Raw genomic sequence first — 10,530 nt, forward strand, 5'->3', positions numbered from 1 at the left:
GAATACTAGATACACACCACTTCCTGAGTCTGCAAAGGTCCCCCTACCATTCTCTATGACTGGGCAGGATTTGAGGGCTTATCTGTGGTGTCTTAGTCTCCAACTACCGAAAGAAAATGTTTAGAGTAACAGGAAAAGCAGGCCAAGGACCAAGGCTTGTTACCACCTTTTGAGGGCCAGGCTAAGAAAGATTCATGTATAGAGGATAATGGGAAGGAGCAGCCGTAGAGAAGAAAACATACCAGATGAGAAAGTGACTCAGACATCAGAGTGTTTCCAAGGAATGTTTCAGTGGAGGAACTTTCCAGACCAAAGGTCAATTCACATGAGGATGGAAAACTGGTTCTTGGATTTTGTGACAAGGAGGTCATTATTACCTTTGGTGTTATTTAGAAGTGAATTTAAGGAAAACAGCTGAGCAAATTTGAAGGGATTTCTGAACTCAGGTGGTGTTAACCTCACCACAAAATTTTTCCAGTAGAGAAAAATATTAGGCTGTTGGGCTGCATTACTCTATTGTTGTCTAGGTTATATTGAGAAATGTGTTTTCAAGAGTCCTTTGTGATTCCAAGTTAGAGTCAGCCAAAAGTAGAAATTGCATGAGATTTGGGAGGTCAAAATGAAGGAGCAACAATTACTCCAAAAGTTTGAAATTAGATTCAGACAAGGACAAATACAGAGATACCTAGGTCTTAACATTTCTTCACTCTCTTCCACTCTGTATTCAGCCCTTTCTATCTTCCAGCCAGGGCGTCTCTGGTAGCTCAGCTGATAAAGAATCCACCTGTAATGCAAGAAACCCCAGTTCGATTCCTGGGTTGGGAAGATCTGCTGGAGAAGGGATAGGCTACCCACTCCAGTATTCTTGGGCTTCCCTGCTGGCTCAGATGGTAAAGAATCTGCCTGCAATCCGGAGACCCAGGTTCAATCCCTGGGTTGGGAAGATTCCCTGGAGAAGGGAATGGCCACCCACTCCAGTATTCTGGCCTGGAGAATTTCATGGACCTGTATAGTCCGTGGTCTGCAAAGAGTCAGACAAGACTGAGCAACTTTCACTTGTCTCCCATCCCTGCTGACCTACAGTGGCCTTCGGCCTGCCACTTGATGCCTGGCTGCAGCCCAGAAAGACAACAGCTCTTCATAGACTTCTTCATCAGCTCCCCTTTCACAGTCTTAATTATGCAGCTGAATGTGCCTGGCTTCTCAGATTTTCTTGCAAGCACTGACTTATCCACCCATGCCAGTGTTTCAAAAAGGCTGGTTTAGTGACTTCTCTAATCTTCCAACTTCCCCTTCCATACCTTTACTTCCCCAGCTACTCCCACAATTGTGCATGATCTAATTCATATTTTAAAATTCCTTATTTCATTATACTCATAATGAATCCACTTCCCCAAATGAACTCGGATTGTTAATGTTACACTTTCTTTTCCTGAGAACTTGGTAAACATCACTCTTCTAAAATTGAGTGGTGCCATTGAGAAGTCTTAGATTAACCTGCTATTTTTTTTGTATGTTTCTACCGTGTGATTCTTTTTTTATGCTTAAAGTTAAGGATCTTTAGAAGTGTATGCCTTAGACTTGATTTTTGTAAACTGATTTTGACTGGGTTATAGTGAGCTGTTCCAATCATGATTCAAGCCTTTTATTTCAGGGAAGTGTTATTTTGCTTAACTTTTTAATCTGGTCTATCTTTTCTTCATGGACATCAGTTATGCATATGTAATGTGTCTTTGTCATCTCCATCCATTTCATACTGCTCTACATTCATTTCATATCATTATTCTTTTTGGTTGTTTATGGTTGGCTCTTCTCCATGAATCTCTCATGTTTCTTAATGTCTAGGCATTGATAGCCAGTGTGCTCAGATTTATTTACATTTCAGGACAATAAAGATAGACAATGTCTCCCTCCCTGGAGACATTCACAGAGAAGAGTTACTTACATTCTAGGATAATAAAGATCATGTCTCTCTTCCTAAGAGGATGGGCAGTAAATCAATGTAACAATATTGTGTTTTCCCTTCATTTTAATTATATCAATTTTCAATCATGTACAAACATCAAAAGAACAGTGCAGTAAACACACATAACTTTCATCTAGATTCAACAGTGTATACGTAAATTTTTTCCTGAGTAATTGATGGCAAATTACAGACATTAGAACATTACACTCAAATACTTGAGCATCCATCTCCTAAAAATAAGGACATTCACCCCCATACCTAGATTATCATTATCAATCTAGTTCTCATATGATATTGAATATGATATAGCATATCCAGTCAATTTTCAAATTTCTCTCACTGTCTCCAAAATATATTTTACAACTTTATTGAGGTATAATAATATATAGTAAATGGAAATTATTTAAAGTGTACAATTTGGTGAGTTTGGCATATGTATGTACTTTTAAAACCATCACTACGATAAAAACAATGAATATATCCATTACCCCTAACAATTTCCTTATGACCCTTTGACACCCATCTCTCCCTCCCTACACCCTGCCCCCCATCCACAGGCAATCACTGATCTGTTTTTCATTACAAATTAGTTTGAATTTTCTACAGTTTTATATACATGGAATCATATTGTAGGTATCCTTGTTTTGTTTGGGTTCTTTCATTCAGCATAATTATTTTGTGATTCATTTTTGTTGTCACATGTGTCTATATTAATTACTTTTTACTGCTAAGTGATATTTCATTGTATAGATATACCAAATTTGTTTATCCATTCATGTGTTGATAGAAATCTGTGGTGTTTCTAGTTTTTGGCTGTTAGAAATAAAAGTGATACGAACATTTCAATGCAAGTCTTTGTGTGGACATAGCTTTCATTTCTCTTGTGTGAATACCTGGGAACGAATAGTTTTGTTACATGTTGAGTGTGTATTTAGCTATTTAAGAAATTACTAAACTGTTTTCCAAAGTGCCAAACCATTTTGCATTCCCACCAGCAGTGTGTAAGTGTTCCATTTGCTTCATATCTTTGCCCTCACTAGGTATAATTATTCCTTTTAAATTTTAGCCATTTTTGTGGGAATGATATGGTATCTCACTGTGGTTTCAATTTACATTTTCCTATAATGCTGTGGAGCATCTTGTGCTTATTTACAATCTATATCATCTTGGTTGGTGTATCTTTTATTTTGCCCAATTGTAAGAGTTCTTTATATATCCTAGATATAAGTCCTTTGTTGGATATATATTTTGCAAATATTTGCTCCCAAGTTTGCCTTTTCATTTGAATAACAGAAGTGCAAAAGTATTTCATTTTAGTTAAGTCCAGTGTATTTATACTTTCTTTCATAGTCCATGCTGTTTGAGTCATTGTTAAGAAATTTTTGCAAATTTCCAAGTCACTAAGATTTTATCCTATGCTTTCTTCTAGACATTTTATAATATTGGTTCTTACATGTAGTTCTATCCATTTTGATTTAATTTTGTATATGGTCTTAAGAAAGGATTTAAGTTCATTTTGTTTTGCATATGGCTGTCCAGTTGTTCCAGAACCATTTGTTTAAAAAAAAAAAGTTATCCTCCCACCATTGAATTACCTTGTCATTTCTGTTAAAAGAAAATCAGTTGGTTGGTTGTATTTCTGGAAATACTTCAGTTCTTATTTATTTATTTGGCTGCACCAGGTCTTAGTTGTGGCATACAGAATCTTTAGTTACGGCATCCAAACTCTTAGTTGTAGCAAGTGTGAGCTAGTTCTCTGACCGTGGATCAAACCCAGTACCCCTGCATTGGGAGTGTGGAGTCTGAGCCACTGGACCACCAGGGAAGTCCCTCTGGAAGTACTTCAGTTCTATTTTTCTGTTTGTCTGTCTTACTGGCATTGTAACTTCTGTATTACCATAACATCACTGATTACTATAGCTTTATAATAAGTCTTGAAGTCAAATAGCATAAAATCCTCCAACTTTACTCTTTTCCACAATTTTTAGGCATATATGAGTCTTTTAAATTTCCAAATGAATTTTGGAATCAGCTTGTTGGTTACTATAAAAAGCCTGACTGGGTTTTGATTGGGATTGAATGGAATCTATGGATCTATTTGGAAATAGCTGACATTTTAATAATACTGAGTTTTCAGATCCATGAACAGGATATATCTTTCCATTTATTTAGGTCTTCTTTCATTTCTCTCAAAAGTGTTTTCTAGTTTTTAGTGTGCAAATTTTACACATTTTGTCAAATTTATCCCTAAATATTTCATATGTCCATATTATTTTAAATGATGTTAGTTATTTTAAAGTTTCCAATAGTTATTTGCTAGGATAGAGAAATACAATTGACTTTTGCATGTTGATCTTGTATCCTATAACCTTGCAAAGCTCATTTACAAGTTCTAGTAGCTAGTTTTGATCCTGTAAACTTTTATACATAGACAATCATGTCATCTGTAAGAAATGGTAGTTTTGCTTCTTTCCATTTTATTTATTTCTTGTCTTATTGTACTTGCTAGAACCTGCAGTACAATGTTGAATAGAAGTGACTAGAGTGGAAATATTTGCCTTTGTCTTGATCTTAATAAGAAAACAGGTTCAATCCCTGGGTCGGGAAGATCCCTTGGAGTAGGAAATGGCAACCCACTCCAGTATTCTCGCCTGTAATATTCCGTGGACAGAGGAGCCTGGCAGGTAAGAGGAGCCTGGTGGGCTACAGTCCATGGGGCTGCAGTCAGACAAAACTTGATCACACACCCTGTTGGCCTATGTGGGATCTCTCACCTCACCTCAATACATAATATGGTATTGGATTATAATACACTTTGCTATTCCCATATATTGTTATGATTTATCATGCAATTCCATTGTGATCAGAGAATATACTTTGCCGTTACATATACATAGTCCTGCATCCATGTCTCCATCCCTTCACATACTCTAGGCATCACTCCTGCCTTGTATTCTACCTGTGCCTCCCTTGTCTCCACCGTCATTTGAAATCCACTGAGCCCTGCCCCTGCCCAAGGTATGCTCCCTATGGGCTCCATACACAGCCCTCACAGTGTCCACTGGTCCGTTTCTTTTCCTCCGCTCCCTGCTTGCATGCTAGAGTTCTCTGCAATCCCATCTAATTCTGTAAAACACAGCCCTTCCCATCTGTCCATCTGGTTCCATTCAGTTTTGCCCTGGAGGGGCAATAAGGGCGGTGCTTGGGCACACTGAGGTTATGGGAGTCTCAGCGGGTAATCCATTCTCGGGACTAGAAATGCTAAATTTGGGCCCTCTGCTCAGGTCGAACTAACCAAACGAGATATATTCCCTCTTCATTCACGCAAGAGTTAAGTGTGAGTTACCTCCGAAATCTCTATGGTGTGCGGGCCTTGTGGGGTGGTCTATGTGGTAGATGGGGTACGAGAGACGTAATCAGTGATGCTACAGTAATACAGAAGTCCCAGCAATGCCAATAGTGGTACTGGCAGTAAGACAAACAGAAAAATAGAATTGAAGTACTTCCAGAGGGACTTCTATGTGGAGGTGTGTGGGGTGTTTGTAGAGGTTCCCCACACGCCCCGCCCACTATGGCTTCTTTTGGCCCATAATAGGTGAAAAGGGTGGGTCCAGAAGACAGCCTAAACTTGGGCTTCCTTTTGTGTTTTTTGACGCGACGGCTGTTTGCAGTTGTTGGCTTGCTGGTGTCAGGTCACTTCCCTTTTAGAAGTTCAAGCTTTGGACAGACCAAACGTTTGTTATTTGTGTAAACTTGAGCACTTTGTCCTTATCCTTGCCATTTCTCAGCTTCTTCATTTATGACATAGGGATGAAGATGGTAGCTATGTCACAACTGGTGCAGAGCATTTGGAGCTAGGCTCTGAGCATACTAAAGGGGTGTGATGGGTTTTTTAGGGCATCCTGATTAGTTAGGGATAGAAATATGCTGAGCCACCAGGAAAGGGGGCTTCCCTGGTGGTGCTAGTGGTAAAGAACCAGCCTGCCAATGCAGGAGATATAAGAGACTTGGATTTGATCCCTGGATGGGGAAGATCCCCTGGAGGAGGAAATGGCAATCCATTTCAGTATTTTTGCCTGGAGAATTCCATCGACAGAGAAGCCTGGCAGACTGCAGCCCATGGGGTCCCAAAAGAGTTGGACACGGGCTAAAGCGACTTAGCACGCAGACATGGGCTAACAGGAATAACAACTATTAGCATTCTGCCCTTATGAGCTGGCACTGTGCTAAGTGCTTTATTTTCTTCAGCTCATTTTCTCAGCCTAACACTGTACCAGGTGAGTACTATCATCATCTCCATTTTATCATTCCAAGCTGGGTGGTGCATGAAATACTTCCAGGTGCTGGGCCTCTCTGCTGACCTCTGCCCCTTCCTGTGTCCACAGCCACTTGCTTGTGAGTCATCCACTTTCCAAGTCCCCCTGGGATGTGGAGAGTTCCTGCTGCAGCTGTGAAGGGGGTGGCCTGGCTGTGGGGACTGCACATGAAGATCCCCATGAATTACAAGGTCAGTCAGACCTAGTGGTACTACCATGATACCTAAGGCCACAGTAGATAGATCCCTCTCAGGCTGGACTCAGACCCACCACAGAGCAGTGTGTGGGTTTATATACACTGCATTCATATGGGTCGTTTATATGGGTTATTTCACTTTCTGACCTCTCCTGGGCCCAGAAAAGGGGCATGGAACACTCCCCCTAAAATTATATCAATTATTCCACTTTCTCATTTCCCATACCTAAACCTTCACAACTATATCAATAGTGATTTATCCTGATTCAGTTATCTGGGATACACAGAGAAGCACCAAACTCCCTTCAAATTTATATACTTCTTTTTCTTGACTTACTCTTTTAGTTAAAACCTTCAAAACACTATTTATAATATCTTCTAGGCATCTAAACTAGTCATTTGACCCCAGGTTTCTATTATCACTGGGCTTCCCTGGTGGCTCAGACAGTAAAAGTCTGGTGGGCTACAGTCCATGGGGTCCCAGAGTTGGACACGACTGAGCGACTTCACTTTCTATTGTCACTACCAGACCATCCTGAGGTACCCCAGATCCACACTGAATTCCCATAACCCAGAGCTCGAAGCCCTCAATATTTATACCAATTCTCACCTTAATGTACCCCTCAGGGACTCTGCTGGGCCAAGGGGCTGGATCTTCTCTGGTCTGCTCGGCTGGGTCTGTGCCCACTCTTTTGGTTGCTTTCCAGAAACCTGTTGTGCTCTTACAACATCTCCTTTGTTCACATGGTGAGTTTATATATCAAAACAAACATTTGTTTACAGTTTTTATTTTTGTGTCTTAGAAAAAATCTGACTTAAATGCTTGATTCACATTGTGTTTTTGTCCTTTAAAAATCTCCTCTGGATGCGTTAATTATGTTCCCTTTCTCACTCCTGATTCTATATCAGTTTTAACTTTATTTTAATCAAGTTTGAGTCTATACTCTTTCCTATTTCAGTGGTATTTTGGTTTCATGTGTCAAGTATAATATGTATTTTTAGAAAATGTCTCTTCATTCACATTTCTATTATTTGAAATCACTTTGTTGTTCTGTTTATAACTTCTTGAGGAGGACGCTTAGCTAGCAAATTTTTATTGTTCCCAACATATTCATTTAAGATGATAAATTTTCCGTTATATGTTCCTTTAAGCCCATAAGTTTTTTTCTATAAACTTTTAAATCAAAGTATAACATTTATCCAGGAAAGCATACACATTTTAAAAGTACAGCTCAATGAATTTAGAGCACAGCCCTGTAACCACCTCTGAGATCAAGAAGTTAAACATTCTCAGTGACCCAGGAGTGCCTTTCTTGGCTCCCCATGGTGTGGACTTGTACTGCTTTGGAAATCTGAAGAGTCATTTTCAGTTGTCACAAGACAAGGCAGGACTGAAGTCATTTGTCCAATAGAGGTGGGGAGACGAAACATCCTGCAGGGTGTGGGATAGATCTGCCCAACACAGAACTGTCCCACCCAAAATGCCGACAGCTCTACCTCTGACAGACATGGGGGCAGACTCATTCTTGCTCCCTTTGCTGCCTTGGCCCCAGCCTGTGACCTGTTAGCTTACTCACACCCTCCAATTCCAGTTGCCTTTGATTCCCAGATGTCTGTACTTACCTGCCACATTTATCTGGCACCTGTGCCCTGTCCTGCCTGATGTGTCCACCTGGAAATGCCTTCTCTGGATCAGCCTGAAGGACACAATGCACCTTTCAAAACTTATACCCTTTCCACGGCTTTGTAGCATTTGGGTGTCCACACTACTGACTATAAGCCCTTCAAGGATAAGAAATGTGTATTCTGCGATTTCTGTGTTCCCAAACACCCAGGAAAACCCCAGCTACATAAAAGGAGTTCGAAAAAGGTTTGTTATATGAATACTCAATAATATGGTGTTCATTATATGATTTTTTTTAATTGGGAAGCTTTATTTAATACAGTGGGTATCTTGCCATGAGCATTTGCTGTACTGTTGTTCCTGCAAAATTATTTGATCCTTTATCCATTCTGTGGCTGATAAATCTGAAATAAAAACCGTTTTTGGCTGTTATCAATAAAGCTCCTCTGGACATTCTAGTACATGCTATTTAGTGCACAAACATACACATTTCTGTTTGGTATATACATAGAAATAAAATGGCTGGACCATATGATAGATGTATTGTTAGCTCTTGAAGCAACTATTGCTGTTTTCCAAAGTGGCTGTACCATTTTACATCCCCTCAGCAGAGGAGGCGCATTCCCGCTGCCCCACACCCTCACCAACACTCGGCAGCGAGCACCTCCCTTTCTGTGACTGCACCTTTTAGATTTTGTTCACCATGGGCCTTGAGTCTCTTTCTTTTCATTGTTTTCCATTCTTTTAGCTCTCCGTAATTCACTAATTATATTTTCTATTTTCTATTGTCCATACCTCACCTGTTTCCAGTTTGCTACTAAAACCCTCTGTTGATTTTTTTATTGAAGGATAATTGCTTTACAGAATTTTGTTGCTTTCTGACAAACCTCAACATGAATCAGCCATAGGTATACATACATCCCCTCCCTTTTGAGCCTCCCTCCCATCTCCTGCCCCATCCTACCCCTCTAGGTTGATACAGAGCCCCTGTTTGAGTTTCCTGAATTATACAGCAAATTCCTGTTGGCTGTCTGTTTTACATATGGTAATTAAGTTTACATGTTATTCTTTCCATACATCTCACCCTCTCCTCTCTTCTCCCCATGTCCATAAGTATATTCTCTATGTCTGATTCTCCATTGCTTCCCTGTAAATAAATTCTTCAGTATCATTTTTCTAGATTCCATATATATGCCTCAGAATATGATGTTTATCTTTCTCTTCTGACTCACTTCACTCTGTATAATAGGTTCTAGGTTCATCCACTTCATCAGAACTGACTCAAATGTGTTCCTTTTTATGGCTAATTTTCCCTTGTGTATATGAACCAGAACTTCTTTATCCATTCATCTGTCAATGGACATCTAGGTTGCTTCCATGTTCTAGCTATTGTTAATAGTGCTGCAGTGAACAATGGGATACATGTGTCTTTTTCAATATTGGTTTCCTCAAGGTATATGCCTAGAAGTGGGATTGCTGGGTCTTATGGTGGTTTTATTCCTAGTAAAACCTTCTGTTGATTTCTTACTTTCACTTACTGTGATTTTTAGCTACAAACTTTCTGTATGTTTTTTTTTTCCCATAAATTCCCATTGTTTGGTGACTTTCTTCATTTTACCATATCTTAACTTGAATATGTTAATTTCTTGGTCTTTTTTTTTTGCCAGAGCTTGTGCAATTTTCACTATGCTATCTCCAGCTGAAAGAAGTTGGTGATACCACCATAAAGGGTACTATATTAAAATCCAACTATATGTTTATAGAGGATAAATAAAACAAACTATATCAGGGAAAAGATATTTTCCAAAATATAGTTACAAGAGCTTTAAAAAAACTTCTAGAACTACATCCTGTTAATCCTAAATTGTTAATCTTATTACTCCATCATTTACATTATTGGAAATTTACTGTTTTTATCAAAGTATAGTTGATCTACAGTGTTGTGCTGGTTTGAGGTGTATAGCAAAGTGACTCAGTTTATATATATATATATATATATATATATATATATATATATATTCTTTTTCAGATTCTTTTCCCTTGCAGATTATTATAAAATTATTGAGTATAGCTCTAGGTGCTATACTGTATGTCCTTTGTTGCTGTTGTTTAGTCGCTACACTGTTTCTGAGTTTAGTGCAACAAGGTACCAAGAAGATAAAAGTGTGCTCCTGAGGGGCCATGTTGCCTGAGGCTGCTAGCCTTGGAACGGAGGAGGGGTTAGGGTGGAGGTGGAACTCCTGCAATGAAGAGACCCCAGAGTGCTTTGTTCCAAACAAAATAGAGGTTCCTTTTCCCTCTCATAAGATTCCAGGGTGAGTGATGGGCCCTCTGTGGGTGGAGGGTACTAGGGCAGCATTGCCACCCTCCTAGGGCACTGCCCTCATCTGTAGCATGGAGAGACTGGGCCATGGGCCCAGCTGGGTCC

This window comes from Capricornis sumatraensis, chromosome X, assembly GCF_032405125.1.
Source record: "Capricornis sumatraensis isolate serow.1 chromosome X, serow.2, whole genome shotgun sequence".
Classification (NCBI taxonomy): Eukaryota; Metazoa; Chordata; class Mammalia; order Artiodactyla; family Bovidae; genus Capricornis; species Capricornis sumatraensis.